Consider the following 24,800-nt stretch of genomic DNA (forward strand, 5'->3'; position numbering starts at 1 on the left):
GTGTTACAGGTTTGCCTACAGCCTGACCTTATGGGAGTATTTTTTTTTTAATTGAGGGTTCTCTCTCCCAGATGACTTCAGCCTGTGACAAGTTGACATACAACTAGCCAACACACTTCTCTAGTCCCAAGATTCTTTAAGATTGATAATTGGGTGAGAAGTATCAAACTCATAGTTTACACTATGAACTCTACACACAATTTAGTATAAATATAACCAGTCACATATGATGTAAAATCGTAGTTATTGTGTTGTTCCATAGTAGACTGTTGACCCCTCTTCATACAGAAAATCAACCTTTACTGAGAAATTAATGAAGAACATCATTTAGGATGAGATTAAAGGCTTTTCCAATTCTATACAGATGAAAAACAAGAAGAAAGAAAGGAGTTGGGCTTCAACCTGGGGTAGGTAAAAATAACTTTATTCCTCTTACAGAATGCTTTTTCACATTTTAATGATTCTGTATGTTCCAGATTAAATAATTTGGGTTCCTTCATGCCCTTGAATCTAGGTTGCTACAGTGATTTCAGGGTTCTCATGTTGCCTAACTATAAAAATTCCAGGTGTGCTGTTTGTGAAAATGGTGGTCCACCCTTTTGATGAATTCAACATGTTTTAGGGCTACGCATTTTAGGTCTTGCCCCAAAGAATTAGATCTTGACACCAAATAAGCTCATAAGGCACCCTTTCCAGAGTCAATATTTTCAGGCAAAACAACAATCAGAAAAAATTGAGAGATTTTTGAAATCTTGCTAAGCTTCTCATGGTTTTCAAGATGGTTTGGGTATTTTCTGGGTCCTGCCCTTCTGTTGAACAGAGAATCAGAAATGGGCAGCAGGAGGCAAAACAATATATAAGATGGAAAAGGAAAGAGGAGGATATTTAGAAAGATAACATGAACAGGAGGATGTTTTAGATAGCCCAGAATTAGAGTACAAGTAGGGAAGATATCACTGAGAGCTTAGATGAAAGGAATAATATGAGCTACAAGCTTGATCTCTCGACCATATGTAGGTTCTAAGACCAAACAACAAAGCACACATTCTAGTCAAATACATGTGAGATCCTTCTTAGTGCTGACAAAAGGATGGGTCAGAAGGGCAACCTGATATATTTCAAAAGGTTAAAACCAGTGTGTCTTCTTTGATGTGAATGCATTAAGTTAAAAATCATCAGTAAGAAAGATTATTTTAAAAATCCTCCTGTTTGATATTAAATAAATCTGTAAGTAACTAACATGGGTGTGGTAGTGAGGGACTACAGTCCCTGTGCTCGGGAGGCTTAGGTAGATAGTCTTCTGTTAAAAGCTTTACTTTTATACAGTGGTAAGCACTGAGTGCCATCACTATATCTCTTGCTCTGAAACAAACTTCTAAAATAAGATTAAATCACCTGTAATTCTCTCATGAATCTTACTTTTGCCAAAGGTACATAATTCACAGGATAATGCGGCCACAGTTGCCTGCTCCAATATTTAGAACACAGCAGCAGACATTATTGAAAGTATAAAAGACATTGCCAGACTGCAGCATAGTCCCGATCCGTAGCAGTTGCCAGCAAAGTGATTTAAGGCTATCTAGGGATGTAGAAAAGGGAAAAGCTTCCTGTTTGGCTTTGTTGGATTTTCAGTCTACTGTGGCTAGCTGACCAGAGTCAGTGAACCTAAACTCCATTGGAAAATATTTTTTTTCTTATAAGCTGATTAATTACACTTCTGTGTCCCCCTTTTGATACCCTGCAGAACCCCAAGGCTCTATTTCAGCTGCGGTGCAGCTACTGTTACCAAACTTGGACTAGGCTTCAAGGTCCAGTAAGGGCAGAGGGCATAAATGTTGCACTCCAAAAGATATGTAAGTTTCTTTCCTACAAACAACTTCCTTTCTCCTGTTCCTCTTCTTCCTCAGCTACAGGGTGTGATTATGTGTCTCAGCTGCTCTCAAAACCCCTATGTGGTTCAAATTTAGAATCCTCCTGCTCAGCATCTCTAGTGCTAGGATCATGGGCTTGTGCCACTACACATGGTTTCCTGCAAAATTTTTCTCCCCATAGCCAGATCAGTGCATATTACGTATTCATCAATATGAAATAAGATAAAGAAGGATCCAATTTAATCTCAACACTTGGGAGGTAAGTACAGGAGACTCAGGAAGGAGTTCAAGGTCATCCTTGGCTACATAGCAAATTTGAAGCTAGCCTGGGCTACAGGAGACCCTAACTTAAGAAATAACTTTTTTTTTTTTTTTTTTTTTTTTTTAAAGCCAAAACCAAACCACAATGTTGGCTGGGTATAGTGGCTCATTCCTTTAACCCCAGCACCAAGAGGCTGAGGCATGAGGATCTCTACGAGTTTGAAGTCAGCCTGCTCTACATAGCAAGTTCTAGGACACTTACCAACAAAAGAAAACAAAGAACCCAAAAGGGCAACACCAATACAAAAACCAGCCAAACAAAACACTGTGTTATGTTCATTGTACTGGCTGAGTCTCAGGAGAAATCCCATCTAAACTTTGGCAAGATACAGCTATCTCTTTATTGCTGTGTTCCCTAGAGGGTCTCTTGTGACCTTCTAGGAAAAACATCTCCCTTTCTTTCTTTCTTTCTTTCTTTCTTTTTTGGTTTTTTGAGACAAGGTCTCTCTGTCTTAACCTTGGCTGTCCTGGACTCACTTTGTAGACCAGGCTGGCCTCGAACTCACAGCGATCCGCCTGCCTCTGCCTCCTGAGTGCTGGGATTAAAGGCGTGTGCCACCACATCCGGGATTAACATCTCCATTTCTATCCATGATTTGACCCTGATTTATGCAGTGTAATTCTTGAGCAGCTTGTATTTTTCCCTGATGAATCAATTTTCTTATTTACCTCTGCTACTGAGGTCTAAATGTGAGATCAGCATGTAAAAAGTTCAGCCGAAAGTCAGCTGCGACTTCCGTGTTTCAACTAGCTGGGAAAGGCAGTTTTCATCTTGATTCCTCATATTTTGGTTCCAAGGTAGCTCTCACGTGTTACCACATTTCACACAAATATATCTCCATTCGGTGGGAGTCTGTCTCTATTTCACACACCAAGTTCTTCAACTGAAGATGGGAGAGGTAAGACCACAGGAAATAAGTCACATAGGGGGAAAACGATCAAGCCCATCCTCTGGCCCAGGGTCAAGTACAGCCAGGCTGCCCCTTCATGGTTTACGTGATAATGTAGACCAAGCTGTCATACTAGGAAAAGGGGGGCGGCTGGGGCCTCGCCAGCTGAGGAACTGCCTTGGCAGCGGGTTGGTCCATTTGTTACAAGAAAGGATGTAGAAGGAAGAAGCCCTCTGGAGAGATGTAGGAAGTGAAAGAGAAGTGGGGCTTCTTGTTACTTTTCTTTCATGGTGTTCCTACCCAATAGTAAATGTGTTTCATTCAGCGAACCTCTCTGGCTCTCTCCTACCAGATTGATTTTTCCTCTTTGAGGAGAAATACTAAGTATCGCAGTCGATCAGAGAGAGGGTTGAGAGATGTCTTCTGTTTCCTGTCACCGAGGTTTAAAGTTTAGAAAAGTTCTTCATCCCAGCTGATGATTGACAGCTCTCCGTGGTACATGCTGCTGGCGTCCTCTCCATCGTCTCCTGGTCCTTGCACAGGTGCAATGCAATTCATGATCACTCGCACGCTTCCTCAGGGATGCCCGTTTCCTAGACAGACGGTAAATATGGGGATTCCTTACTTTCTCTTGCATTCGGCCCCCGACCCAGCTCTCTCTTTTCCCTCTCCTCCCCACTGCCCTTTCTCCCTCCCTTTCCAGGCTTAACAATTTCATTCATTTACGTCCACAGTATCAACTCCTTTTTCATTAATATAATTAGTCTTTTAGACCTTTAAAATTCCCACCCCCCTCTTTGGTTTCCAGCCTTAGTTTTCCAAATTCTTTCTGGTTTGCCCACAAAAAAAAGTCTTTTCATATCTTAAAATCTGCATGTTATCCCGCATTTATCAATTGTAGCCATGCTACTCCTGTATTTATTTATTTGTTTGTTTATTTATTTATTTATTTATTTATTTATTTATTTATTCATTGACCTTGACAAAGCCTCTTCAGCTCCAGGGACATCTGCCTAATTTGGTGGCATTACCGATGTCTGTCCTCAGTGATATCTTCCATGATTGTGTGCCTGGAACTATTATGCTCTTTGTGTAATATGCTATGTTCATTTTTTTTTAAACCATAGATTTGATAAGGATTTTGATGAAGCTAAGGTTTACTTAATTTGAAAGTTAGCTACTTTTCTAAACTTTAAGCCTTATGTTGCAGTCTACTTGGTTTCAATGTGATCCATGAAGTTGTGAAATATAAAAATATGTCATTGATCCCATTGTGATCCCTGAGATTGAACTGTAAATTCTGGTTTCTTGTGGTTGAGCCTTAACATACCTTTAATCCAAGGACTTTCTGTTTCCTGTAAACAAGTTATTAAAGTGTGGTTCAGCCACCTTATACACACCTTATTTATTTATTTATTTATTTATTTATTGGCTGTATTCTCTTTTGTTAAATTATAACTTATTCAGATTACATCCCGATTGTTATCCCCTCATTTGTATCTTTCTGTTCCTACCCTCTCTTCCTCTTTTACCCTATTCTCCTCCCCTACACCTCTGGCAGGAGAGGACCTCTTCCTCCACCATATGACAACAGCCTATCAGGTCTCATCAGGATAGCCTTCCCTGTGAGCCACTGGGCCTTCCCACCAAGGGGAAGTGATCAAATCAGGGGACACCAGAGTTCATGTCAGAGGCAGTCCCTGCTTCCCCACAACCATGGCGAATGAGCTGCCCATTGGCTAGATCTGACCAGGAGGTCTAGGTTTACTGCATTCATTGTCCTTGGTTGATTCAACAGATCTGCCAGCCTTGCTGGTCTCCTTGTGGAGCTCCTGAACCCTCGGGCCTTCCATCCCCTTATTTTTCTATACCACTCTCACCTGGAGTCCAGCAGTGAGTCCCAGCATCTGTCCCTATCCCCTGCTGAGTGCAGACTTTCAGAGGACATTTGTATTGGGCTGATATCCACTTATAAGTTAGTATATACTATGCATGTCTTTCTGGGTCTGGGCTACCTCACTCAGGATGATCATTTCTAGTTCCATCCACTTGCCTGCAGATCTCAAGATTTCCTTGTTTATAATAGCTGAGTAGTATTCTATAGTGTAAATGTACCACAGTTTCTTTATCCATTCTTTGGTTGAGGGATATCTAGGTTGTTTCCAGATTCTGGCAAATAAGGATACAATGAACACAGGTGAGCAAATGTCCTTTTTGTATGGTGGAGCATCTTTCGGGTGTAAGCCCAGGAGTGGTATAGCTGAGTCTTGAGGTAATACTATTCCCAATTTTCTAAGAAAGTGCCAGATTGATTTCTAAAGTGGTTGTACAAATTTGCGCTCCCACCAGCAATGGAGGAGTATTACCCTTTCTCCACATCCTTGCCAACATGTGCTGTCACTTGAGTTTTTTATCTTAGCCATTCTGATGGGTGCCTTACACATTCCTTTAATTCAAGAGCTATCTGTACACAGGATTTAATAAAGATAACCCTAGGTCAAGAGGCAGAGCAAGAAACCAGATGACAGGGATTAAAGAGTAGGAGGGACTTTGAGTTGAGGGGTATTTAAGACAGCATGTAGAAGTAGAAGGGTCTTTTGTCTTTGGTGCTTCTTTGGGCTTGGGACTTTAGCTTGAGCTCTCTAGCTCTTGAACCCCTCAGCTCCTTGGACTTTGGCTTTTTGGGTCTTGATCTAGTAAGCATTTGGCCTTGGGATTTTTGGCCTTTATCTCCTGGGCTGCCAGTTGAGCTAGTGAGCTTTCTAGGCCTTCTCCACTGGGATGTGAGCTGAGTAGGAAGTTCATCTGGGTGCTTTCTCTGCCTCTCTGAGCTGGCAAGTTTTCCACCACATCATCTGCTTCCTGAGTCTTTGTTGGTAAAGTAACACGATCTGGGATTTTCAGTTAAAACAACAGCCTTGGTGACGGTAAACAGAAGATGTTTCTCATCAACCCCCTGATAGACCGCCATACTTAGTATTTTTCCCCAAAGAGGAAAGATTCATCTGATCGGAGAGAGCCAGAGATGTTCACTGAATGAAGCTCATTTACTAGTGGGTAGGAACACCATGAAGGAAGTGTAGCGAGAGCCCACCACTTCTCTTTCACTTCCTACCTCTCTCCTGAAGGCTTCTTCCTTCAACTTCCTTTCTTATAACATATGGACCAACAGGTGTGAGTGTGTGTGTGTGTGTGTGTGTGTGTGTGTGTGTGTGTGTGTGTGCTTTTTTTGTTTTTGTTTTTTTGAGACAGGGTTTCTCTGTGTAACAACCCTGACTGTCCTGGACTTGCTTTATAGACCAGGCTCGCCTCGAACTCACAGAGATCCATCCACCTGCTTCTGCCTTGAAGAGCTGAGATTAAAGGCATGCTCCACCACTTGCCAATACACATATATACATATATATGTATATATATATATTTTTCTTTTATAAACTGTTTTTTTTTTAATTTGGTCTTTTAAGGCAGGGTTTCTTTTGAAGTCCTGGCTGTCCAGGACTTGCTTTGTAGACCAGGCTGGCCTCGAAATCACAACGATCTGCCTGCCTCTGCCTCCTGAGGACTGGGATTAAAGGCATGCAGCGCCACCCCTGGCTAAAAATTCTATTTTAAGAGGCTGGGAGTTTAGCTCAGTGGTAGAGAACATCTACCTTGTGCAAGACTCAGGGTTTAATCCTTAGCACTTCAAAAATAATTTACATTGTAATAATTTGACTCATATAGAAATTGCTAAAAATAGTGCAAAGACTAAGAGATAAATTACAGCACGTATGGAGAATATTTAGATCCACATAGTGATGTAAGGATGATTTAGAGTCTATCTAGAATAGAACTGAAGCCAAGTGCAGGTGGGTTGAGGACTGCTGAGGGAATGAACTAGAACTTTTATTTATCAAGGGTGGTATTAAGGAACGTCTCTATTCTACCAAGTTTTTTCCTTTATGTTAATGTACAGTTCGGAGGAAGACAGAAAAGAGAAAAATCCCAAAGGTCATCTATTTACAGTAAATAAGGTGCTTGCTTTTTTTTTTTTTCCTCCCCCAACAGAGTCTGATTATGCAGTCCTGGCTGGCCTGGAACTCTCTGTGTATACCAGACTAGCCTTAAGCTCATAAGGATCTACTTGCCTCTACCTTCCTGGAGCTGGGATTAAAGGCATTTACAACCATGTCTGGACCAATGTGCTTTTAATTAGCATATATGGGTCTCTTTTTCTTCTCCATAGAAGACTAGGACTCCAGGGCAAGACAAGTAGACTATATAAATATATGTATAGAAAAATCCACACTTACATACTGAAACTCTTTTGTAGGTTATTAAACCAGACACCTTATTCTACTTTGATGGTTGTAATTTCTAAATATCTAGGCATCCATATTCCAGACATATTTATTTGTAGACTTACCTCGTTGGTCACCTTTGCTTACCTACTTCATTTGGTCACAGTCCAGGACAAGCTAGAAATAGCCAGAACTGGGTTTTGAGATTGAGATTGGCAAGTGGAATACCAAGCCCCACCCCACCCCCAACAGGTGTGATCTGGAAGGCACCACTTCACAAGTTACAACTGAGTGGATTTTGCATTTTGATTTCTAAAAGTGGGAATAACATGGTTAGACCCATTCTAAAAACAAAAAACAAAAAAAAAAAACAAAAAAACAAAAAAACAAAAACAAAAAAAACAACCAGAGTGGCAGGGTTACTGGATTAATCAAGAAAGATTACAAAATCAAAACAGATATTCTGCGGTGGTGACTTTGGAACCTGAGCTACCTCAAACACCAGCACATGAAATCAAGCAATCCTCACTGAAGCTGGCTTGAGGAAGTTTGCCTTCACATTGCTGCCATAGCTGGAGAGGCTTCTCAAGAGGGTCTCAAGGCTACACACGCTACAGTGTTTCAGAATTACCACTGTGCGCTAAGGCCAGAGTCAGGTTCCCCACAGTTAGGCCTGCTTCTACCCTTCAATTTAAGCTCCTGTTTACAAATACCCCACACTGGGCCCTGTGTGCTCAGTAAGGAACATAGACAACCAGGCTAGGAGTGGACAGGTGCGCCTTGGGGACGGAGGTCTAGGGTAGGCTCAACCCATGAGGTTAGAAGTCCCAAGGGTCCCAAGGTCCTGAGCTGGAGGGAGCTGTACTTCCTCCTTGCCTCCCTCCTTAACTACTTTCTCTGGGTGCTGGGCATAAAGCAGAGCCTGGAGCCAAGTAGGCAAGTGCCACCAGCTCCATCCCCAGCCTTGGCACTCCTAACTTCCTTCACTGGCTCTGTTTTTTCTATTTGGGTCAGGACAACAGGCAAGTAATGGGTTAATTAGCATCCTGTTACTTTGTTTTATGTAGATCAAGCTGGAGAGAGCTTTATTATCTTGGCAATTGAAATTGGGCTGTTTGGAAAATTTGGCTGTATATGGATATACATACACACACACACACACACACACATATACACATATATATTTTTTAAACAAGCTTTGAGCTTTTAATTTTCTTAGTGTTTTTTGTTCTTGCTGTTGTTGTTTTCTTTTTCTAATGTTGAATCCAGGGTATCACTCGTGCCAGGCAAGCCTTCCACCGTTGAGATGCGTTCCCTCACCCACCTTTTATCTTGAGTCCTGTGTGCTCTTTGAGCTGATCTTGGGTTTTGGTGAACATGGGGATTCAAGGGTCAGATGTGATAAGCAGATGTGGATAAGATGGCTCAGAGAACAAAGTGCTGGCTTAGTTCTGAGCTGTCGGTGAAAGGACATGAACTTTGGAGCTGAAGGTTTGCATTAGGCAGCTCCTCCTCTCGCTCTGCTGGAGGCCTGAGACCATGTTTCCGGATCTCAGAACTTAAGTTGTTGGCTAGGCACCTACCCCCAAATATACACCTCCTTTCCCCAGACACAGCTGCCTCAGCCTGGGGTCAGAGTCTCCTTCAGGAGCGAATCTTTCCACTGCTTGTTCTGGTGAATGGTGTGCGCTATAAGACTCGGCCTTCCAGTTGCTTCTTCCTCACTTCCAGCAAGCCATAAGGACCTAGTCACTCCGTTCAAAATGCACCCAAAAATTTCCTGTTCAATATTTCCTCTTCTGTCCTATTTTAACTCTTCTCAGGTCTTTTACATGTTCTTGCCCATCTCTACCTAAGCCTCCTTAAAGACGACAAAGTGAGCTTTCTGTAAGTAAGTGTATGCTAACCACTCTCTGGAGGAATCCTGCTCAGAACCATTTTTTTTTTCTACATGAAATTCATACATTGAAATATGGTCTAACTAGCTCTGTTTAGTTTTGGGGCTCCGTTCTCTTCCCATCCCAGCCTGGCCAGTATCTCCCTGCCTAGTAATGCCCCACCCCCGCCAGCTTCCCGCCCCCCTCTCCCCCCTGGTTATTTAAACACTTCGCCTCTGCTTCGCTTCCTCCGGTCGGTCGTTCTTTCTTTTATCTTTCTTTGCGAGTACTGTCAGGCTGCAGTGCTAAAGAAAAGTTAAGCACGATACTATCAACAACTTCAGTAGCCTTTTTGCTCATCTGTAAATTTGTGTCAAAGATCGAGCTGCTCAATATTTGCTGACTGACTGACTGACAATGTTCCCAACATGTAAATACTAAACTCATTTAGCAGCCTTTTTTTTTTTTTCTGTTTTGTTTTGTTTTTGTCCTTGTTCACTGTGTCTGTTTGGGGAAGGAGGTAGTGCCGATAGGGTCCAGGATTCTGTATTTTGACAGTTTCGGAGTAGTTTTCATATAGTAGATCCAGGAGATACACTCTGAGAAATCTTGATCACTGCGAAGGGTAACTTTCTTTTTCAGACGCTACTTCAAAAAGCTTCTCCCGCATGGAAGCCAAGAACTGTTTATCTGGGTCAATGGCTGAACTCAGAACACGTTAAATGAACGATGAAGCTATAGGGAAATATATACAAGTAGAGGGCGTTATAAGCTATTTCGCCACACAGATATTGGCAGCGCTCTTTTCTAAAAGAATTACCAAGCCACGTCTCTTGGACAGATTTTCCCCACTAAGTGGACTCCTACTGGACTACATTTCCCATGATGCCTAGGCAGACCCACGCAGGCGCACTTGAAAACACAGGGGCCAGTTTCCCGAAACCCGCAGGTCACTCGCTGGTGTCCCGCCCCTCCCCTCCCCGCCCCGCTGTCCTGTTCTTGCAAAGTGTACCGGGGGCATTGCCAGTGTGTGCGTGGTGCAGGCTAGACTCATGGCTTCGCCGCTGAGGTTCGACGGACGTGTGGTCCTAGTCACAGGCGCCGGGGGAGGTGAGCCTCGCACCGGGCCTGTAGTCGGGATGACCGGGTTGCGGCGCGCTGGTGCTGAATCGGGAAGGGACATGCGTGGGCCGGGCACGGAGGGGCACTGGGGACACCTGGCCACTGGGCAAGCCGGAGGTGCTCCGGGGTGCCAAGCCGGGAGGGGAGCTTCTAAGGCCCACGCTTTTCCCAGGGGACATGCCAGCCTGGTTGCCGGGTGCGCAGCTGGGTAAAAGTTCGCCCTCTCTCCTGTGTGTGGGCATAGACTGTGACTTTTGCTGCCTTTGGACGCTTAGGCCTCTGTCAAGTCACACGTGGGCTTAAAAAAGACTTCTTGGGCCTGGCATTCCACCCAAGGAGTTGAGATGCCAGCCCCTTGACTTTGAATGGTCAGTCGTTTAGTGTTTGTTTTTTTCTGCGTCATGATTCAAGTACTTGAGAGGGCTACCCACCAAAGTTCACCAGAATTGTGGCAAAGGTCGCCAACTCATGTGTGTGAAAGGGCGAGAGATGATACAGAGATAACATGGGAATAGAGGAGAACTTGGGAACAAAGACATTTCTGAAGTGAGCTAGCCGGTGGGAAAGCTGCCAGGCTTTAATTTCAAAACAGAGAATTGGGATTGAAGCAAGACTAATTTTAAAGGACAGAAAACGTAATAACTCACACTCGGGTAGATGTTTGGCCGTGAGATTTCTTCATTAGTTTCACACCAATGAGTGGCCTCTTACCATGTGTGCATGGTACTGACTTAATTAGCCATCGATCTCTCACTCCTGTACTTAAAAGGGCTCTCCTTTACCAGTGGTTATTGTTGAGACGGGAGGTCATCAAGCCCAAGCTGGCTTTCAGCTCCTGGTCTTCCTTCCTCCACTTGTATATTTATTTGTACGTTTGTCAATTTATCCTAGATATAAATTTCCTATTAAGCTTCTCCACTTATCAATTAAATGTGTCAATTAAAATCGGAAAAAAAAAAAAGGTAAAATAGTTTAAGCCAGAGAGAAATCTTCTACCCCAAAAGGTTATCACTACTTGTCAGCCTCATATATTCAGGGTTAAAATGCTTTATAGGTGACAGTTTCATAGTCAAGGTTCAGCACAGGTTATAGAAGTCACTAGATATTTTAGAATAAGAAAGAATTCAGCAGAAGCATTTGGTTTTGAGGTGACGTTTTGGAACTCATACCCTTGAGCTGTCTTCGATCTCTGTTATTGTCCAAGTAGCCTAGGACATCAGGGACCTGAGGTATGGAGACTGCCATTCAAGGACTAGGAGATAGGTCAAGAAGTTGCCCCTTCAGGCAGTTTTTTTTGTTTTTGTTTTGTTTTGCTTTTTTAAGTCCGGAGGTCATTTGAAGAGAAGCAGTTGCTTACGCAGCAAGCAGCAGAGGCTGGGTAAGGTGGTATCTGACTCCTTATACTTTTAAAATTTCATGCAAATGCATCTAGTGGTGGACTCCAGGTCATATTTGGTATTCTGGGGAGGCCAGAGAGAATGCTGGGAAATGGGTGGAAAAACATGGTTTTAACTTTAACTTTTGCAGTCAGAGGGTGGAGAGGTCGCTGAGAGTACCAATGAAGATGCCATCTTCTACTATTTTTAACTAATTTGTTGACTTATTATTTCAAAATGGAAATCAAGTTTCATGGACTAAACTAATTACACTTACATTTTTCAACTTTATGTTTATTTTGTTTCTGATTAGGATTGGGTCGAGCTTATGCCCTGGCATTTGCAGAAAGAGGAGCATTAGTTGTTGGTAAGTTGTATTTTTCCTTTTAATTAGTACCTGTTAGCAAAACTACAGTTTTCACAAGTGCCCTTTGTCCTTCTGAGGCATACTTAATTAAGATTTAATTCCACAATTTGTGCTTCTATCAGAGATATTTTTAGTTTAAGGCTAACCTTTTTCTTTCTAAAGGTTGGATATCTATTACTTTCTTTTTAAAGCAGAATCTTATTTAGCCTTGGCTTGCTGAGATTACAGATGTTCACCACCATGGCCTGCTTTCTAAAGTAAGCTACTTTTGTAGATGTTCTCATTTAGAAGAATTGATAAAGAGGTAGAAACATTCTTCACTTTTTGAGGTACAGGCTCATCTTCTAATAAGAGATTAAAGGAGAAGCCCTAGGTGAGTACATTGGTCAAAGTAAGAAATAGTTGAAAGTTGAAGGGAGACAGGAAGCCATAACTATAAGTTACTTTTTTTCTTTTCTTTTCTTTTCTTTTTCCAAAACTGTCTCAATGGAAGGCCTTTTAAAACTTAAGACATTGAATGCTGGGGGTTTGAAGAATACCCGCGTGGGCGTGGTTAGGACTGGCATCGTGTGTTTGGAAGTTGGGAGTGAGTGCTAGCGCAGGGGGTGTGTAGGGCAGAAGCTCTGGCCGGATGATACTTCGAGGCATATTTCCTAGGATAAAACTCTTGGCTAGCAGTGGCCGCCTAAAGTTTGGACACTGTGAGATTTGGCAAGGCTGTATATTTTAGTCTCCCTTTGTTGGGTCTTTTTGAGGGTGTTTCATGGCCAGGCCTGAAGACACATGTTTCATCTGTCTTCATGTACTATGAAGTTCTTCGTACTTTACCTTTAGCCTGTGTGTTTATCGTGGAAATTCTACTCACTTTTTGAATTTTCACGCATCTTGTTTGATCTTTCCTAACTCCTAAAGGACCCTAGAATATTTCCTTCTGGAAAGAGGACATCTTGGTCACTGGTGCTTTTATTGTTGGCTGAATGAGGATTTTCTTGTCCCTTTTTGTTTTAACTAAGGTATGAACATAGTATGTAAACTTATTCCAAACCAGGGGTAATGGGGATTCTTGTAATCCTAGCAGTTAGGAGGTGGACACAGGAAGATCAGAAGTTCAAGGCAGCATAGTGAGTTCAAGGCCAGCTTAAGCTACATGAGAACTTCTCTCAAAATTGAAAACAAACAAGCCTCCCAAACGAACCCTAAATTCCCAGGACAACAAACCAAACACAAAGTTGCATAGACATCACTCACCCCAAAATCGCAAATATTATTTCATAAGTAATTTCAGAGCAGGCAAGCTTGGGGTCTACAGTCAGGCTCTTTTTCAGAGTTCTAAAGGAAGTACACTAAAGTGACGTAAGTGTCTATACATCAGTGCTTATGTTCCTGTAACCTTTGAATATATTCATTTCAGATGGTGAGTGTTTGAATTCAAAGAAGAGACCAAATATACAAGGACAAAATGTCTATTTATTCTCTTGTTGCCTTGGTTACTGTGATATTAGTAAGTCCTAGCTAAAAGTCCAAGCAGGCAGAATTAAAGTATTTGCTAAACACAGCAGAAAAAAAACATGGTTTTAGTTAGGTGTTAAAGCTTTGTGAAGCTACAGACAGACAGACAGACAGACAGAAAGATGGACACCCCCCCTCTTCCCCCCATTCCCCACATACCCTACACACTCTTAAATTTCAAGACAGTTCTTTGTAGCCCAGCCTGTCCTGGGATTTGTTGCTGACCTTGCCTGGCATTCACCTTGCAGTCTTTCTGCCTCGACCTCCCAAATGCTGGGGTTGATCACAGATGTGCACCACCACACCAGGCTTGAAACGGCTGACCTTTTTGACAGCTGCTTACCCTTTTGTCATCTGAGATGTTCCTGGGAACTTTATGGGTCACAAGGCATTTTGTTCTTCATTAAGCAGCACCCTGCTCTTTTTTTTTTTTTTTTTTTTTTTTTTTTAGCATTTAAAACAATGCATAGACACCTTGCTTCAGTGCTTCGATGTATAGCACTGACCTTTTTGTTAATATTTTTTGTTCATCGTGACGGTTTGGCTTACCTTGGTTCTGGAAGACTGAGCCATCGTATATCCTGTGTTTGGCTTAGGATGGTAATAAGTATAAGACCTCAAGAAATAAAGTAGCTTGTCTCTGATCTAACTCATCGAAGACTGGATCATTGCTAGATTCCAGTGAGTTTACGGTCTAACATCGTAATGGCTTGTTGAGATAGATAGATATTCTTTTCTTTATGACTGTTCAGCTGTTCTTGTGGTGTGATCCCAGGTGGCAGATTAGCTCTTACCTTGACCATTGAAATTGGGTCAGAGGCGACATAGTGCTGTGTGCCAGATTGTTTTATGTCAGCTTGATATAGCTAAAGTCATCTGAGAGGAGGGAACCTCAATTAAGAAAATAATCTCCATAAGATTGGGTTGTAGGTAAGCCTGTAAAGCATTTTCTTAATCAGTGATTGATGGGGGAGGGCCCAGTCCATTGTGGGTGGGGCCATCCCTAGGCTGGTGGTCCTGGGTTCCATAAGAAAGCAGGCTGAGCAAGCCATGAGGACAAGCCGGGAGCAGCTCTCCTCTATGATCTCTGCACCAGCTCCTGCCTCTCAAGTTCCCATGCTGTTGGAGTTTCTGTCCTGACTTCCTGTGATGATGGACTGTGGTAGAAACCCTATATGACACACTGGAGATACCTGCTGGTTGGCTGTAGAATCTCCTGCTCAGAAGTGGCATGCTTTTTCCACTCTGATTTCTGTGACCAAGTCCTTTAGCCAAGCCTGAAGCTAAGGGCATCATTTCAGGATATTTTCTAATTTCATATTACAAATGCTACGTTTTCTATTCCACATTATAAAGTATCTTGGGATTTAAAAAAAGATTTATTTAATTCTGTAGACACTGTTCTGCCTGCATGTACACCAACATGCCAGAAGAGGGCACCAGATCACATTATAGATGGTTGTGAGCCACCATGTGGTTACTGGGAATTTAACTCAGGACCTCTGGAAGAGTAGTCAGTGCTCTTAACCTCTGAGCCATCTCTCCTGCTCACATTTTGGGGTATTTAAATTTGGGCATAAGATTTTCTTTTCTAGTTAAGATACAAACTTAATTTCAAACCTTGCTTTAAGCCTCATATGGTAGCACACACCTGTAATCCCAGAGCATAGGACTTACATCCTAACAGTGCACATTGGTTTTGTACACATTACATGTGTCAGTAAAGGTGTGCACATGTCTGAGCTAGGTGCTGGGAACTGAATGGGAGGTGAGCTGTACCTAGTTCTCCAAGTAAAGTTCTAGCTTGAGCTTGAATGTAAGATAGATTGAGGTCTTCTAGCAGGAACTTTAGTTGAAAAGTCAGAAAGTTTTGTTCCTTTGCACCAAGGAAGCAGCATCTTGGAGAGGTATGTTACATTCTTAAGAACTAAGATGGACATAGTTTCCTTTCTGTGCTGTACTCACATAATAATGGGTAAAGCAGATCTTTAGTTCCTGTGGGCTGCAGAGTGTTTCGACCCTTGTGCCCTGGAAAGCAAGTGAAAGTTCAAATCTTGCTTCTATTGCCTAATTACATAATCTCTTTGTAGCTACTTTCCCCCATCTCTAGGGTTATAGTGAAATTAAATTGTGTGAAAAGTCGAAGACCTTTATAGAGAAAAGATGAAGGAGCCAGCATCACACCAAGTACCAGGCACACACAGTGTGTGCCAGAACTGGACTGAATTCATTGGTCAACATGAAATCTTGTTTAAAAGCCTTTTTATAATTAACTTTTTCATCTGTGTGTGTATGTGTGTGTGTGTTAAAATGGTGAAGCCTTGTCTCATAATGGTGTTTTGAGGTGGCACCATTGGAGGAGATTAGGTTTCAGTGGGCCCCGGCTATATAAAGTAGCCTGCTTTAGTCAATTAGTTATGGTAATTAAAAACACACCATAAATCTATGCAAGAAGTGATGGTGGTTTAGAAAGGATGGTAGGAATGGAGGTTAAACTCCAGGTATATTAGGTGGGGTGGGATCTGCTGAATGTGTGTGAATTGTAAGGGAAAGAAAAGTCAAGGACGACTCCAGGGTTTTTGAGTTGAGTATCTGAGAAATCAGTAGTGTTCATTTCCTAAGACAGGGAAGAATGAGGGAGGAATAGGCTGGCAGACGGGGACATTTCTATTAGATTTGCAGTAGGCAGTCGCAGCAGCATTCTGAGATGGCGGTCAGGCATAAGTTGAAAACATATCTCCCTTCTCGATTGTCCTCTTCCTCTCTCTCTGTCACTGTCATATGTAGCCCAGGCTGGCCTAGAATTTAGTCTGTGGTCAAGGATGGCCTTCAACTCTTGATCCTCCTTGAGTGATCAGTCTCCATTGTACATTCACTCTTGGTCTCCAACAGTTTACTTCCCCCACAGGAAACAGAATGTTAGATTTAGAGTTTAAATGAGCCCTTGCTGCTCCGTGTTCCTGTTTGGATGTGATCTGAACCTTCTCCCTGCACAGGTGCACGGTAGCACTGAGGACAGATAAGCAGAAAGAGGTTGGCTTAGTTTTCTTCTCCTTAGTTTCTTGCCTCCTTCCTGGTGAGGTAAAGAAAATCAGTTAGAGGGATTGCTAAGGCTTGACCGACATTATTGAAACTGGATCCCAGTTGTGCTGAGGTGTAGCCTTTTGAAGAGGATTGAGTCAGCAAAACTCTGCCCTCCTGTATGAGATAGCACCCATCTAAAGGGATCAGGGTTGAAGGAAGTTCTCCTTTGTATTTTGTCTCCGTTTGTCATTTAATCTTAGCCTTCCTCCCCTCTGGAGGGTGTGGCCAAAAGACATCAGTAAGGAAATAGAGTCCAGTCTTCATCATGGAATAATTTTTGGGCATTCTAATCACCAGAAGGGTAAAAGATAAGTTATGTTTAGTAATTTCCCAGTCTTTTTTTTTTTTTTTTTTTTTTTTTTTTGAGACAGGGCTTCTCCTCTTGTAGTCTTAGCTGTCTTGGCCTTGCTTTGTAGACCAGGCTGGCCTCAAACACACAGGATCTGCCTGCCTCTGTCTCCCAAATGCTGGGATTAAAGAAGGCTTGGCACATGCTCTTAACAGCAGGAGCAGATAAAGTCAGAAAGCTAGTCAAGGAGTTTGTTTTCCAAATAGCTCTTCCCTTCTGAGCCCTTCACATATTTAGATACATTTGTAGCCATTCTAGAAAAGATTTCTCCTGAGCCAAGGGGACTGTTTTTCCACAAACAGTGGGAACAATACTCTGCTACTCTGTTCTCTGGCAGTCAGGTGTAGTTTAAGAAGCTTCATGCCTGGTGGTGGTGGCACATGCCTTTTTTTTAATCTCAGCACTTGGGAGGAAGGGGCAGGTGGATTGCTGTGAGTTGAAGGTCAGCCTGGTCTACAAAGCGAGTCCGGGGAAGCCAAGGCTACACAGAGAGACCCTGTCTCGAAAAACAAAACAAACAAACAAAAAAGAAACCTCACAAGGTCCTCAGCAACTGCTGGCTATGCCTTGTAGAAGCTTGTCTTTCTGTAACGTAAATATGTATATGTGCACATCACACACAAAGCACACATACACACAGTGAACATACACATAACACCTTGTTAATTTTTCTTTTCTCTCTCTTTTGAAGCAGGTATTATTGTCATATAACCTAGCCTGCTTTTGAACTCCTGATCCTCTTGCCTTCACTCCTAAGTGTTGGGATTACAGATAGTTTACATTTAAAATTACTTTTGGGGCCAGTGAGCTTGCTCAGCAGGTTTAGGGCCTTTCAGAGGAGCCTCATGACCTCCTTCCTTCCCCAGGACCTATCTAGTAGAGGGGACTTAAGTCAGAGAACTGAATCCTTCCCTTCAGATTTCCCTTCCACCTCCACATGAGCCCATGGGTCCGAGCTCTTGTGAAGTTAATGAAATGCTGTTTGGGGCTGTGGGTAGTCTTAGGGACTAAACCCAAGTCTTGTGCCTGCTGCATACACACTGTTTCTACTGTTCCATCTCCAGCTGAAGGAAATGACCTTTCTCCTTTTCTGGGAATTGAATTTTATGTATGCTGGGAAAGTGCTTTTCCACTGAGCTTTGTCTGTAGCCCCAGAGTGATTCTTTTTAAAACAATTTTCAAATTACATCATCGTCATCGTCGTCGTCATCATCATCATCAGTTTGTATGTGTGTAGGGTGGGAGTGTGCATGCCATAATGTACATGTAGAGTTCAGAGGACAGCTTGTAGGAGGTAGTTCTTTGCTTCTCCAATGTGAGTCCTGGGAATCGAACCTCCGTTGTCAGGCTTGGTAATAAGTTCCTTTACCCACTGAGTCATCTTGCTGGCTTTCATCTCGATTGTCAGTGGAACTGGATATGACTTGGTGACAAATCCTTTGAATGTTAGGTGAACATGAATATGTGTACGTTATGCAGCGCTCTTTAAATTGCATCAGTAGTACTCTTACTAGGTGGGTGGAGAGTTAGAAGAAATTTCTGTATAAGCTATAGTGGAAAGGCAACTTGTGATTAACAAAAGCACTGGAGTGAGCCTAGACTATATGACATCTTCAGCGGTGGCTAATGAGTAACAGGAAACTCACTACAGATTTGAGCAAGGTACTAAGACTGTAATAGCCACCTTGGACTGTGGCTCTAGAGGCAGTGAAGCAGTGTAAGGATCCATCGGAGGCAAGCGTTCAGCAGTGTAGGTACAAAGTGACACAAAGGACGGAAAGGGGAATAGAGAGTTCATCAGAAAGTCTGGCAGCTTCTCACTACAAACCTGAAGTTTATAGCGTGACATACCTGGCAGGGCACTGGATCCAAGCTGGGAGGGAGCTCAGTAAACAGCTGGAGAATCGTCATGAAATTGAAGGCAAAACTGAATGCTTTACAGCCGGTGCTTTTTAGAACTGGGAGAAAGGCAAAAGTTATGCAAAGTAAAAGTGAGCTGGTCCTGGAGAGATGGCAAAGTTGGTAAAAATGCTCGCTGTGTAAGCATGAGGTCAAAAGTTAGAGTCCCAGAAACCACGTTGAAAGAGAATGCTGGGCATAGTGGCTCAGGGGCCTGCAATCCCAGCACTTGGGAAGCTAACCATTCAGATACCTGAGACTCCTCAGCCAGTTAGCCTAACCCAGTCAGTGAGTGCTAGGCCAAGGAGAGACCCTGTCTCAAAACTAAGGAAGATGGGCAACCACATCAAAGGTTGACATCTGACATCTACACACCTGGGCAGATGCTCATCTGCCTGTACATAAATCCCATGCAAACACACACAGCACAAAAATGTGCTGTATTTTTATTTCTTCAGTTCTGGTTTAGTGGCCCTGATAATAGGAAACCAAGGCATATTTCTCTCCCCTCCCTTCCCCTCCCCTCCCTTTCCCTCCCTTCCCCTCCTTTTTGTCTGTTTATCTTTTGAGACAAAATTTCATAGTCCATGCTGATGTAGTCCTCATCTTTGTAGCCCAGGCTGGCCTCTGATCTTAGATTTTCTTGCCTCAGCCTCCCAAGCGCTGTGATTACAGATGTGCATCACTATGTCTGGCTCATGTTTCTCAACACTTCTTATTAGCTGCCTCTGAGGAATCATAAAGTGCCAGGACAAAGCACAGAGAAGGAATGAGAAAACCCATTTCCAAGAACCATGGCTTGCTCAGCAGATGGAATAATTATGGATAAATCCAGAGTTTCCTATAAGGTTTACACAAAACACTTAAAAACAATGCTATGATACACTCAGGTAGGACCTTTTCTTCTCAACATTTGATAGGCCAGCCTGGTCTACAGAGCAAGTCCCAGGGCAGCCAGAGAAACCCTGTCTTGAAGAAAACCAAAAACCAAACTAACAATAACAAAAAACCCAACCAGGCAACCAACCCAAAGATACTAGAGAAACATCCCCAAATGTGGTGAGGTAAGCAGGCAAAGGGGTAGAGGCTATTAATGACTAACAGCTCATGAGAGTAAAGTGATCACTCAGTAGTGTGCAAAGCAATGTGAGTTAAAACAAGGGCTAGAATGTATGACTGTGCTCCAGACTGACAGACATAATAGACAACACTGTGAGAAGTGGATTGTGGAGTGCTGTGTGTGTGTGTGTGTGAGAGAGAGAGAGAGAGAGAGAGAGAGAGAGAGAGAGAGAGAGAGAGAGAGAGGGAGAGAGAGGAGATAGAGAGAGAGAGAGAGAGAGAGAGAGAGAGAGAGAGAGAGACAGAGAAAGAGAGAGAGAGAGAGAGAGAGAGAGAGAGAGAGAGAGAGAGAGAGAGAGAGAGAGGGCACCCTCCTCCAACCCAACAAACAGAACAAAACTTCTACAACCCTGAATAGACTGCCCAGCTAGCTTACTTATGTATTTAAAATGACAAGAAAAGAGGAAAATAATTTGCTTAAGAAACAAACAAAAACAAAAACCTTCCAGAATGTGAGCTGATCTTATTTTTTGGGGCCTGATGTAGTCCAGGTTGGTTTAGAATTCACTGTGGACTTTGAAACGCTTGGTGCTCTTTCCTCTGTCTCCCGTGTGCTAGCATTACAAGCACATGCCAGGACACCTGGCCCTTGAGAGGAATTTTTAAATGGAGAATTTACAAATATATCAATCACATTTTAGAAACCTGTGATTGGTCCAGCTGAGAACACTATCTGAGCTGCCATGATTTCCTCATGCATGGCATGCACTCTAGAGGAGTGCGTGCTGTATCCTTTCCTCTGTATTTTCCTCAAGCAAACGTGCTCGCCCCCCCCCCCCCCCCCGTGTCCCCTTTTCTGGGAATTGAACTCAGGATCTTTGGAAGAGCAGGCAGTACTCTTAACCTCTGAGCCATCTCTCCAGCCTCCTCAGATTTTCTGAGTAGAAAAGATTGTTTATTTTTAAGGCTGAGTAGCTTGTGTGTGACGGGAACAAAGTGCCCTTGTAGTAGGAAGTCCTGCTTCTAGACCAAAAATTGTATTTAACGTAGTCTAAGAGTCTGGGTTAATGTGCAGACCGTATTTTCATCCCTTAAATGCATCAGTGTATAATCCTTAAGAGATGGGAACCATACATTAATATACACTTCTTGGTTTGTTACCTTTGCATCTGGAACTTTTATCATGCATCGGCGTGGCCGCCATACTACATAGTGTGGGTACCGGCAGTTCCTTTCATATTAGATTACAGATACATTTTAAAATTATTGCTATCCAAGCCATCCAACATGTGAACAGGGTGTTTGTAGCCCTGGATTGAGAGCTGGTGATCGAATGAATTTGTACTTTCTGACTTCTCCACTTGGGAGCAGTGTTTCATTACACAGTGGAACTGTTCTCTCTCCACTTAAAAGCTGTATTTATCAGTTTGGTCTTGGAAGTTCTTGTGCTAATTTACTTTATTTTTTTTAAAGAATGAGGAAAGGGAAGAGGGGAGTGGTATAACTATATTTTAATTATAAATGTAAAATTAATTTAAAAAGAGTCATCAAAACTCTTGCTTGTCTTAAAATTTTTATTATTTTTAGCTGGTTGGTTTTTGTCATTTGAATAATGGATTGGGGAAGAACAATTAATAGAATTTAGATTTTGAAGAATCATCCCCTTTCCATATTTTTAAAAATATTTTATTAATTTATTCATATTATATCTCATGCCCCTTTCCATGTTTTGAGAGGTAATGTAAATCTGTATATGATTTGTGTCTTTACAGAAAGTTTTAATTTTTATCAAGACTGGTAATATTACTTGATTAGGAAGACATATTCTTGCCTAAATTTAGGAAAACAGATTTCTTTAAAAAGAACAAAAGAAAAGGACTTAAAACATTTTTATTGTGGCTATTTTAACATGTGGCTAAGTGTTGGCTTTTTCCCTCTGTCGTCCCTTTATCTCCTTAGTCATATACTACACCTTGAACCCTCACTTCAATTAAAAGAAACATTTTTATTCAGAAAACAAAAACAAAAAAACTCCAAAAAAACCCCCAAATCAAACTCATTAATATTAATTGTAGTGTGTATCCTCTCACTATTTGTAGTAAGCATTTGTTAGGTTTATACTCTTCAAAATCATGTGGTAGCCCTACAGAAATGGCCCACTCACAATATAATCTTGACCCCAAATAGTTTTACTCTAAGTTACTTGGCATTGCTCTGTATGTTTCATTAGTGTTTGGAAGGCATTTTATAAAATTTCCCTTGAATTATTGTGCCAGTTGCATTTGTCATCTGTCCCTAGTACCTGGTTACTTTGGCATGATGTACCCTTTACGCTAACGCCTTTCATTGTTCACTTAACTTTCAGTAAGTTAGAAACCGAGGGCCAGCACTGTCCCCATGTAGATTTTCTCTGAAAATAGCCAGTGTATAGTTGGTGTTAGCAACTGTGTGAGTGAGTGTATGGAAACTTTGTGTGTTTACTTGTTAAACATAGGTGAAATCATGGTATAAACTAGTGACCAAAACCATTAGTTTCAGATATAATTTGTGATCTCTTTTAATAGATGTTTTCCTGAATGCTAGATTATGACATTGTGTTTTGGGAAAATTTTACAAATATTTTTCTCTGCTTAGTGTTTTGAAGTTACATAATATATATGTATATATATATGTATACATACACATATATAAGTATATATATATACATTTATGCATGCACACCTACATTAAATACTTTTTTTGGCCATAGGGAAGTTACTTTATAGTTTGTATTTTTTGTAGCAAGAATACAATGGGAGTGCTGACATCAGCTTTAAGTTTACAGTACAAATAGGCACTATGTTACATAGTAAGCCTATGTAAATATTCATCTTCCATAATTGAAACTTCAGGCCTATTAACATTACCCAGGTCCAATTTTTTCCAGTTTGTGGCAACTGTCTTTCTATTCTGTGAGTCTATGAATCTGACTAATCTAAAAACCACATGTGAGGGGATCCGTTTAGTTCTTCTCCATCTCTGGTTGCCTTACTTCACCTAGCACAGTGCCCTTAGGGTTTACTTCCTTTGTCCATTTGCCAGACGTGGATGTTGGGTTGCGTCTATACCTCAGCTGCTGTGAATGGCGCTGCAGTGCTAGTGGCTCTGCAATATCTGAAGAGAGTTTCTGTTGTGCTTTTTTTTTTTTTTTTTAACTTTTTTTTTTTTCTTTCTCTGAGACAGGGTTTCTCTGTGTAGCCTTAGCTTTCTTGGACTCACTTTGTAGACTGGTTGTTTTTTCTCTTAACTTTAGTTCTTTTGGCTAAATGATTTCAAATGGATTGCTGGTGGTTTTCTTAATTTTTAATTTTATTAACATACTTAATTGTGTGTATTTATGGGGCTCAGCACGCTATTTATATACACACATACAGCATGTATCAATCCAATCAGTCATGTGTGGTCTTAACCTTTCTTCCATGCTCCCCCCACCTCCCATCCCTAGTCATCATTAGGTTATTTTTAGGCCCACTTTGTGTATTTGTTCTAAAGTTTCCAGAAACCTCTGCATTGTTTTCTTGTATATTTATTCTTGAAGTGATTTTTTTTTCCACACCCTTACCCCACTCATCCCCGCCTCCAGTTGCTGTATTCAAAAGGGGTTAAGTCACATCCCTTTCCATTCCTGGAGTGGAAAAGCATAGTGACGTAAAGAATTCATAAATTCTTAAGGATTTTTTGCTGTTTTTTGAAACCTTTGCTTTCTTGGTGCTGGAGATGAATCTGGGCCTCACACAAGTGAGGCAAGGACTCTACAGCAGAGCTACGTCTCAGCCAAGAGGCCTGTGATAACACACAGTTTACCTCGTGTTTAGTAAGATTGCCAATAATGGAGGGAGGAGATGGGCACACTGGAGAAATACACCAGTAATTTGAATTTAATATCTAACATACTTGCTTGTTTTTGTATTGCAGTGAATGACTTAGGAGGAGACTTCAAGGGAGTTGGTAAAGGCTCCTCGGCCGCAGACAAGGTTGTGGAGGAAATAAGAAGGAAAGGCGGGAAAGCAGTCGCCAATTATGGTATTTGACAGACAAACTGTTTACTCTCATTTTACTGAGGAAAACTGTTCATGTTAGTAATCCTTGAGAAATAAGTCAGCATTATACTGTAATTAGGGCAACAGCCCTTCCAGTTTTCCAAATGCTAAGGCTTTTCTGGGTTAGAAGCTCAGCAGCCATTGGAAGGGCTGGGCAGGCAAGGCTCAGGAAGCTGTTGAGGCTATTGGACCTGGTACAGCCCTTACAGGCTCACCTGGATGCGCCTCCAGGCTTACGCTGGAAGTCTGCATTTTTAGCAGTGAGCACTGATGATGAGAAAGTCTAAATTCCAAGTGCTGAACAGCCTGCAGCTTGTTGAGTGCTAACATGGAGTCAGATGTAGACTATTTCACAACTGACCTCACCTGACAGAGTGTGGTCAGTTCCAAATAGGCACAGTAGAAACTACGTGAAATTACCTTCGGGTGTGAGTGTAAGGCATACAGGACGTGTAAATAAGCGTGGCTATCCTGTACTTTTTGGCTAATAGCCACTTACAAGTGAGTGGATGAAATACCACCCATGTCTTTTTAGATTTGGGCTACCTCACATAGGATGCAAAACTTGAAACATAGGCAAAACTTGAAGTGGATGGCCCCGCCTCGGTGCTGGAGCTCCTCAGGCAGGCGTACCTTCCCTCAAAGTATACAAAGTTTACAAGGGGAGTCCATGTCAGGTAAGGCATGAATAGCCAACAGTTAAGTCTTTGTCAGCAT

Source organism: Acomys russatus, chromosome 20 (assembly GCF_903995435.1).
Source record: "Acomys russatus chromosome 20, mAcoRus1.1, whole genome shotgun sequence".
In the NCBI taxonomy this organism is placed as follows: Eukaryota; Metazoa; Chordata; class Mammalia; order Rodentia; family Muridae; genus Acomys; species Acomys russatus.